The sequence below is a fragment of the Papilio xuthus genome, unplaced genomic scaffold (genome assembly GCF_000836235.2).
Source record: "Papilio xuthus unplaced genomic scaffold, Pxut_1.1 DF827756.1, whole genome shotgun sequence".
In the NCBI taxonomy this organism is placed as follows: domain Eukaryota; kingdom Metazoa; phylum Arthropoda; class Insecta; order Lepidoptera; family Papilionidae; genus Papilio; species Papilio xuthus.
The window spans coordinates 4,209,277-4,218,776 of NW_013530893.1; the positions used below are offsets into that span (position 1 = coordinate 4,209,277).

General features: G+C 33.1%; 2 long non-coding RNA genes across 7 annotated transcripts; both read left to right on the top strand.

The window, feature by feature from the left end:
• Positions 1 to 3: 3 nt before the first annotated feature.
• LOC106116334 (uncharacterized) lies at positions 4 to 9,443 on the top strand. Of its 6 annotated transcripts, none has more exons than XR_001227815.1 (10): positions 4 to 76; positions 159 to 241; positions 322 to 404; positions 3,523 to 3,605; positions 5,329 to 5,411; positions 5,503 to 5,585; positions 7,169 to 7,251; positions 8,987 to 9,070; positions 9,162 to 9,245; positions 9,389 to 9,443. It is a non-coding gene; the product is annotated as an uncharacterized LOC106116334 (long non-coding RNA). The 6 variants fall into 6 exon arrangements; XR_001227813.1 differs by lacking the exons at positions 8,987 to 9,070; positions 9,162 to 9,245 and adding exons at positions 7,768 to 7,803; positions 7,915 to 7,987 and having other exon boundaries at positions 9,389 to 9,417; XR_001227810.1 differs by lacking the exons at positions 8,987 to 9,070; positions 9,162 to 9,245; positions 9,389 to 9,443 and adding exons at positions 7,768 to 7,803; positions 7,915 to 7,987; positions 8,065 to 8,144.
• Positions 1,968 to 2,494, top strand: LOC106116337 (uncharacterized). The gene is made up of 3 exons (XR_001227818.1): positions 1,968 to 2,145; positions 2,237 to 2,320; positions 2,412 to 2,494. It is a non-coding gene; the product is annotated as an uncharacterized LOC106116337 (long non-coding RNA).
• Positions 9,444 to 9,500: the final 57 nt, after the last annotated feature.

Here is a 9,500-nt window from a genome sequence, read left to right on the forward strand (position 1 = left end):
AAACGGGAATTTTGGCTTGGATAGTTCATGAATTCGGCGCTTGGCGATATTTTGCTGTTCCTAGGAGGCGAAAACAGTAAGTTTGTGGTCTATACTATAATTTTATTTACCAAATTTATAAGATTCTTGATGACTCTAATATATTATGTGAACAACAGGTGGTGCAAACGGGAATTTTGGCTTGGATAGTTCATGAATTCGGCGCTTGGCGATATTTTGCTGTTCCTAGGAGGCGAAAACAGTAAGTTTTTGGTCTATACTAAAATTTTATTTACCAAATTTATAAGATTCTTTGACTCTAATATATTATGTGAATGACAGGTGGTGCAAACGGGAATTTTGGTTTGGATAGTTCATGAATTCGGCGCTTGGCGATATTTTGCTGTTCCTTGGAGGCGAAAACAGTAAGTCTGTGGTCTATACTAAATTTATTTTTAATGCGTAGTCTTGAATAAATCTTACAATAATATTACATAAAGTGTTTTGGAGAATGTTAAACAGAATGAAAGCAAATTTTTTACTCAAATAAAGTATATTTCTAAATGCTGACACATATAACATGTTCCATCCATTGGTAGGAGCCGCATTGCGCTTTGGTAGGAGGAGCTTTTACTAGAGAGTACTGTACAGTAAAAGTTCCTTATTCGCGGTTTAACAAAAAAACGACGCAATTCCTTTATTCGCGACAAATGATTCCGTTATTTGCGGTTCCAATCAGTACATACTAATAACCCGGGAATAAAGAGCTTTCACTGCTGCTTTATTCCCGGGTTATTACTCCTTAAATATGCCGCAAATACAGAATCGGTGAATACGGAATGGAATTTTTTTTAGACAAGTGATGAGCTTGGGCGACCACCGACGGTGAGTTTCCACTGTCTTGTCACTTGTATAAAAACAATATTGTACAGATAATAAAAACGTTCTTACACTTGTGTTATGATAGCGGAAATTCATAGTAACAAAATTGTTTAGAATTCCCGTCCATGACATGAAGCGGATGATGACTGAGAGACCGAAATTTAATTTTACAAGATTAACCTAACAGGTCAGTAGAAATACATTTTATAGTTTTCTATTTAATTCATTATGAAATACGTCAATGAAAGTTGATCTTGCTTACAGTGGTAACAACATGAAAGTGAAATTGAAAGAAAAATAAGATCGAGAATATTCGGAAAAAAGAAATTAAAGATTGATGACTAGTATTAAAAACTTGAAAAGTTTAGAAACAGAAATCATTTAAAATTAAAAAAAAATAAATATTATACACCAAAAAAATACAAATGGAGTTAAATAATAATCAATTGAAAACTCTAGTTACTAAAGAAGTCTACTCGTTGGCCCTCCTTGAATACATGCAAGAATGACACATTGTTCTACACTTGACTCTTAATATACATCAAAACTTTATGAATACGCCACTATTTATTTGCCATTTGGCAATTTGCCCACCCGTCCTTTCCCTTTTTTCTTGTTTTTTTTCTATCTGTACCTTTTGTTTCTAGAGCGTCGGTGGCGATTTCCACCATGTACCAATGTGTTTTTCGATTTTTGAATTTCATATGTACATTTACCCGACGTTCTTACGATGAAGGAAAACATCGTGATGCAACCTGCACATATCTGCGAAGAAATTCAAAGATATGTGTGAAGTCAACCAACCCGCACTTTGCCAGCGTGGTTGACTATGGCCTATCTCATCCTTATCTCGTGACGCGTTTTGTCTATGATGTACGTTTTTTCCACTACCCTCAAAATTGATCGCGTTGTTTTTTGATCTAAATTGGTGATTGAATCTTATGTAGTTGTGACTCAAACACCAAATATAAAGTAGTGTTTTTTGCTAAACACTACTACAATTTAGTTTGTTGCTTACAGTGCACTTGTTGTATGTGTATATTTATTATGTGCTTATGTATTATGTTTTTATTTATATATATCTTCAGTTTTGAAGCTTTTTTAATATTTAACACATCAATAACACCGATAAATTTAATTAACAACATTTATGAAACTCTATCTTAATTCTTTGACTCTAATATGTTATATCAACTACAGGTGGCAAAAACGGGAATGTTGGATTGGATAATTCATGAACTCGACGCCTGGCGAAATTTTTGCTATGCCTAAAAAGCGAAAATAGTAAGTCTGTGATCTGGAATATAATTTAATTACCAACATTTATAAAACTCTAATGTAATTCTTTGACTCTAATATGTTATATCAATTACAGGTGGAGAAAACGGGAATGTTGGATTGGATAGTTCATGAACTCGGCGCTTGGCGAAATTTTTGCTATGCCTAAAAAGGGAAAATAGTAAGTCTGTGATCTGGAATATAATTTAATTACCAACATTTATAAAACTCTAATGTAATTCTTTGACTCTAATATGTTATATCAATTACAGGTGGAGAAAGCGGGAATGTTGGCTTGCATAGTTCATGAACTCGGCGCTTGGCGAAATTTTTGGTGTGCCTAAGAAGTGAAAATGGTAAGTTTCTGATCTTGACTATAATTTATTTTTACGTGTATTAAAAGTTAACACGATTAAACTAACAGGTCAGTAGAAATACATTTTTGTATTTTTCTATTTAAAACATGAAATACGTCAATGACCACAGATCTTGTTTACAGTGGTAACAACCTGAAAGTGAAATTGAAAGAATAATAAGATCGAGAATGTGCCGAAAAAAGAAATTAAAATTTGATGACAAGCATTAAAAACTTGGAAAAGTTTAGAAACAGAAATCATTTAAAATTAAAAAAAAATTACACCAAAAGAAAATATAAATGGAGTTAAATAATAATCAATTGAAAACTCTAGTCACTAAAGAAGTCTACTCGTTGGCCCTCCTTGAATACATGCAAGAATGACACATTGTTCTACACTTGACTCTTAATATACATCAAAACTTTATGAATACGCCACTTTTTATTTGCCATTTGGCAATTTGCCCACCTTTCCTTTCCCTTGTTTCTTTTCTATCTGCAACTTTTGCTTTTAGAGCGTCGGTGGCGATTTTCACCATGTACCATTGTGTTTTTCGATTTCTTACGATGAAGGAAAACATCGTAATACAACCTGCACATATCTGCGAAGAAATTCAAAGACATGTGTGAAGTCAACCAACCCGCATTGGGCCAGCGTGGTTGACTATGGCCTAGCCACCTTTATCTTGTGACGCGTTTTGTCTATGATGTACGTTTTTTCTACTACCCTCAAAATTGATCGCGTCGTAAGTTGGTGATTGAATCTTATGTAGTTGTGACTCAAACACCAAATATAAAGTAGTGTTTTTTTGCTAAACACTACTATAATTTAGTTTGTTGCTTACAGTGCAGTTGTTGTATGTGTATATTTATTATATGCTTATATGTTATGTTTTTATTTATATATATCTTCATTTTTGAAGCTTTTAAATTTTTTTAACACATCAATAACACCGACAAATTTAATTAACAACATTTATAAAACTCCACTATAATTCCTTGACTCTTATATGTGAAATCAACTACAGGTGGTGCAAACGGGAATTTTGGCTTGGATAGTTCATGAATTCGGCGCTTGGCGATATTTTGCTGTTCCTTGGAGGCGAAAACAGTAAGTCTGTGGTCTATACTATAATTAATTTTTAATGCGTAGTCTTGAATCAATCTTACAATAATATTACATAAAGTGTTTTGGAGAATGTTAAACAGAATGAAAGCAACATTTTTACTCAAATAAAGTATATTTCTAAATGCTGACACATATTACATGTTCCATCCATTGGTAGGAGGAGCTTTTACTAGAGAGTACTGTACAGTAAAAGCTCCTTATTCGCGGTTTAACAAAAAACGACCCAATTCCTTTATTCGCGACAAATGATTCCGTTATTTGCGGTTCCAATAAGTACATACATAATAATAAAAAGTCCAATAAAATAATAAAACATATCTTACAACAACTTTACCTAAAAAAAAAATACATTCCGTATTCACCGATTCTGTATTTGCGGCATATTTATAGAGAAATACCCCGGGAATAAAGTGCTTTAATTGTGCAGTAACAGGCTTGCTTGTTTGTACATTATGTTGAAGGTTATTTTGTCTTGCAGATGGAGACAAGTGATGAGCTTGGGCGACCACCAACGGTGAGTTTCCACTGTCTGGACACTTGTATAATAACAATATTGTACATATAATAAAAATGTTCTTACACTTGTGTTATGATAGTGGAAATTCATAGTAAGAAAATTGTTTAGAATTCCCGTCCATGACATGAAGCGGATGATGACTGAGAAACCGAACAATAATTTTAAACGATTAACCTAACAGGTCAGTAGAAATACATTTTATAGTTTTCTATTTCATTCATTTTGAAATACGCCAATGACTACTGATCTTGTTTACAGTGGCAGCAACCTAAAGGCGAAATTAAAAGAAAAACAAATTAAAAATGTTCTGAAAAAAGAAATTAAAGATGATGACAAGCATTAAAAACTTGAAAAGTTTTAAGCCAGAAATCATTAAAACTTTAAAAAAATAACACCAAAAGAAAATACAAATGGAGTAAAATAATAATCAATTGAAAACTCTAGTTACTAAAAAAAGTCTACTCGTTGGCCCTCCTTGAATACATGCAAGAATGACACATTGTTCTACACTTGACTCTTAATATACATCAAAACTTTATGAATACGCCACTTTTTATTTGCCATTTGGCAATTTGCCTACCCGTCCTTTCCATTTTTTCTTGTTTTTTTTTCTATCTGTACCTTTTGTTTCTAGAGCGTCGGTGGCGATTTCCACCATGTACCAATGTGTTTTTCGATTTTTGAATTTCATATGTACATTTACCTGACGTTCTTACGATAAAGGAAAACATCGTGATGCAACCTGCACATATCTGCGAAGAAATTCAAAGATATGTGTGAAGTCAACCTACCCGCACTTTGCCAGCGTGGTTGGCTATGGCCTAGTCACCCTTATCTTGTGACGCGTTTTGTCTATGATGTACGTTTGTTCCACTACCCTCAAAATTGATGGCGTTGTTTTTTGATCTAAGTTGGTGATTGAATCTTATGTAGTTGTGACTCAAACACCAAATATAAAGTAGTGTTTTTTCGCCAAACACAACAACAATTTAGTTTGTTGCTTACAGTGCACTTGTTGTATGTGTATATTTATTATATGCTTATGTCTTATGTTTTTATTTACATATATCTTCATTTTTGAAGCTTTTTAAATTTTTTAACACATCAATAACACCGATAAATTTAATTAACAACATTTGTAAAACTCCACTATAATTCTTTGACTCTTATATGTGACATCAACTACAGGTGGTGCAAACGGGAATGTTGGATTGGATAGTTCATGAATTCGGCGCTTGGTGATATTTTGCTGTTCCTTGGCGGCGAAAACAGTAAGTCGGTGGTCTATACTATAATTTTATTAACTGCATTTATAAGATTCTAAAATAATTCCTTGACTCTAATATATTATGTGAACAACAGGTGGTGCAAACGGGAATTTTGGTTTGGATAGTTCATGAATTCGGCGCTTGGCGATATTTTGCTGTTCCTTGGAGGCGAAAACAGTAAGTCCGTGGTCTTTATTAAATTTATTTTTAATGCGTAGTCTTGAATAAATCTTACAATAACATTACATATAGTGTTTTGGAGAATGTTAAACAGAATGAAAGCAACATTTTTACTCAAATAAAGTATATTTTTAAATGCTGACACATATTAGACGTACCGTCCAATGGTAGGAGCCGCATTGCGCTAAAATAGTAAAACAAAACCTTCGTACAACTTTGCTTAAAAAAAATACTATTCCGTATTCACCGATTCTGTATTTGCGGCATATTTATAGAGAAATACCCCGGGAATAAAGTGCTTTAACTGTGCAGTAACAGGCTTGCTTGTCTGTACATTATCTTGAAGGTTATTTCTTCTTTCAGATGGAGACAAGTGATGAGCTTGGGCGACCACCAACGGTGAGTTTCCATTGTCTTGACACTTGTATAATAACAATATTGTACAGATAATAAAAATGTTCTTACACTTGTGTTATGATAGTGGAAATTCATAGTAACAAAATTGTTTAGAATTCCCGTCCATGACATGAAGCGGATGATGACTGAGAGACCGAACATTAATTTTACTCGATTAACCTAACAGGTCAGTAGAAATACATTTTATATTTTGAAATAAAATTCATTTTGAAATACGCCAATGATCACAGATCTTGTTTACAGTGGCAGCAACCTAAAGGCGAAATTAAAAGAAAAACAAATTGAAAATGTTCTGAAAAAAGAAATTAAAGATGATGACAAGCATTAAAAACTTGAAAAGTTTTAAGCCAGAAATCATTAAAAATTAAAAAAAATAACACCAAAAGAAATACAAGAGGAGTTAAATAATAATCAATTGAAAACTCTAGTTACTAAAGAAGTCTACTCGTTGGCCCTCCTTGAATACATGAAAGAATGATACATTGTTCTACATTTGACTCTTAATATACACCAAAACTTTATGAATACGCCACTTTTTATTTGCCATTTGGCAATTCCCCCACCCGTCCTTTCCCTTTTATCTTATTTTTTTTCTATCTGCAACTTTTGTTTCTAGAGCGTCGGTGGCGATTTCTGCCATGTACCAATGTGTTTTTCGATTTTTTAATATCATATGTACATTTATTCGACGTTCTTACGATGAAGGAAAACATCGTGATGCAACCTGCACATATCTGCGAAGAAATTCAAAGATATGTGTGAAGTCAACCAACCCGCACTGGGCCAGCGTGGTTGACTATGGCCTAGTCATCCTTATCTCGTGACGCGTTTTGTCTATGATGTACGTTTTTTCCACTACCCTCAAAATTGATCGCGTTGTTTTTTGATCTAAATTGGTGATTGAATCTTATGTAGTTGTGACTCAAACACCAAATATAAAGTAGTGTTTTTTGCTAAACACTACTACAATTTAGTTTGTTGCTTACAGTGCACTTGTTGTATGTGTATATTTATTATGTGCTTATGTATTATGTTTTTATTTATATATATCTTCAGTTTTGAAGCTTTTTTAATATTTAACACATCAATAACACCGATATATTTAATTAACAACATTTATAAAACTCCACTATAATTCTTTTGACTCTTATATGTGATATCAGGTGGTGCAAACGGGAATTTTGGATTGGATAGTTCATGAATTCGGCGCTTGGCGATATTTTGCTGTTCCTTGGAGGCGAAAACAGTAAGTCTGTGGTCTATACTATAATTAATTTTTAATGCGTAGTCTTGAATCAATCTTACAATAATATTATATACAGGGTTTTGGAGAATGTTAAACAGAATGAAAGCAACATTTTTACTCAAATAAAGTATATTTCTAAATGCTGACACATATAGACGTTCCGTCCATTGGTAGGAGCCGCATTGCGCTTTGGTAGGAGGAGCTTTTACTAGAGAGTACTGTACAGTAAAAGCTCCTTATTCGCGGTTTAACAAAAAACGACCCAATTCCTTTATTCGGGACAAATGATTCCGTTATTTGCGGTTCCAATCAGTACATACATAATAATAAAAAGTCCAATAAAATAATAAAACAAATCTTACAACAACTTTACCTAAAAAAAAATCCATTCCGTATTCACCGATTCTGTATTTGCGGCATATTTAAGGAGTAATAACCCGGGAATAAAGTGCTTTAACTGTGCAGTAACAGGCTCGCTTGTTTGTACATTATGTTGAAGGTTATTTCGTCTTTCAGATGGAGACAAGTGATGAGCTTGGGCGATCACCAACGGTGAGTTTCCACTGTCTTGATACTTGTATAATAACAATATTGTACAGATAATAAAAATGTTCTTACACTTGTGTTATGATAGTGGAAATTCATAGTAACAAAATTGTTTAGAATTCCCGTCCATGACATGAAGCGGATGATGACTGAGAGACCGAACAATAATTTTAAACGATTAACCTAACAGGTCAGTAGAAATACATTTTATAGTTTTCTATTTAATTCATTTTGAAATACGCAAATGACCACTGATCTTGTTTACAGTGGCAGCAACCTAAAGGCGAAATTAAAAGAAAAACAAATTGAAAATGTTCTGAAAAAAGAAATTAAAGATTGATGACAAGCATTAAAAACTTGAAAAGTTTTAAGCCAGAAATCATTAAAAATTAAAAAAAAATAACACCAAAAGAAATACAAACGGAGTAAAATAATAATCAATTGAAAACTCTAGTTACTATAGAAGTCTACTCGTTGGCCGTCCTTGAATACATGAAAGAATGACACATTGTTCTACATTTGACTCTTAATATAAATCAAAACTATATGAATACGCCACTTTTTATTTGCCATTTGGCAATTTGCCCACCTTTCCTTTCCCTTGCTTCATTTCTATCTGCAACTTTTGTTTTTAGAGCGTCGGTGGCGATTTTCACCATGTACCATTGTGTTTTTCGATTTTTGAATTTCATATGTACATTTATTCGACGTTCTTACGATGAAGGAAAACATCGTGATGCAACCTGCACATATCTGCGAAGAAATTCAAAGATATGTGTGAAGTCAACCAACCCGCATTGGGCCAGCGTGGTTGACTATGGCCTAGTCACCCTTATCTTGTGACGCGTTTTGTCTATGATGTACGTTTTTTCCACTACCCTCAAAATTGATCGCGTTGTTTTTTGATCTAAGTTGGTGATTGAATCTTATGTAGTTGTGACTCAAACACCAAATATAAAGTAGTGTTTTTTCGCTAAACACTACTACAATTTAGTTTGTGGCTTACAGTGCACTTGTTGTATGTGAATGTTTATTATATGCTTATGTATTATGTTTTTATTTATATATATCTTCATTTTTGAAGCTTTTAAAATTTTTTAACACATCAATAACACCGATAAATTTAATTAACAACATTTATGAAACTCTATCATAATTCTTTGACTCTAATATGTGATATCAACTACAGGTGGTGCAAACGGGAATGTTGGATTGGATAGTTCATGAACTCGGCGCTTGGCGAAAATTTTGCTATGCCTAAAAAGCGAAAATAGTAAGTCTGTGATCTGGAATATAATTTAATTACCAACATTTATAAAACTCTAATGTAATTCTTTCACTGTAATATGTTATATCAATTACAGGTGGAGAAAGCGGGAATGTTGGCTTGCATAGTTCATGAACTCGGCGCTTGGCGAAATTTTTGGTGTGCCTAAGAAGTGAAAATGGTAAGTTTCTGATCTTGACTATAATTTATTTTTACGTGTATTAAAAGTTAACACGATTAAACTAACAGGTCAGTAGAAATACATTTTTGTATTTTTCTATTTAAAACATGAAATACGTCAATGACCACAGATCTTGTTTACAGTGGTAACAACCTGAAAGTGAAATTGAAAGAATAATAAGATCGAGAATGTGCCGAAGAAAGAAATTAAAATTTGATGACAAGCATTAAAAACTTGGAAAAGTTTAGAAACAGA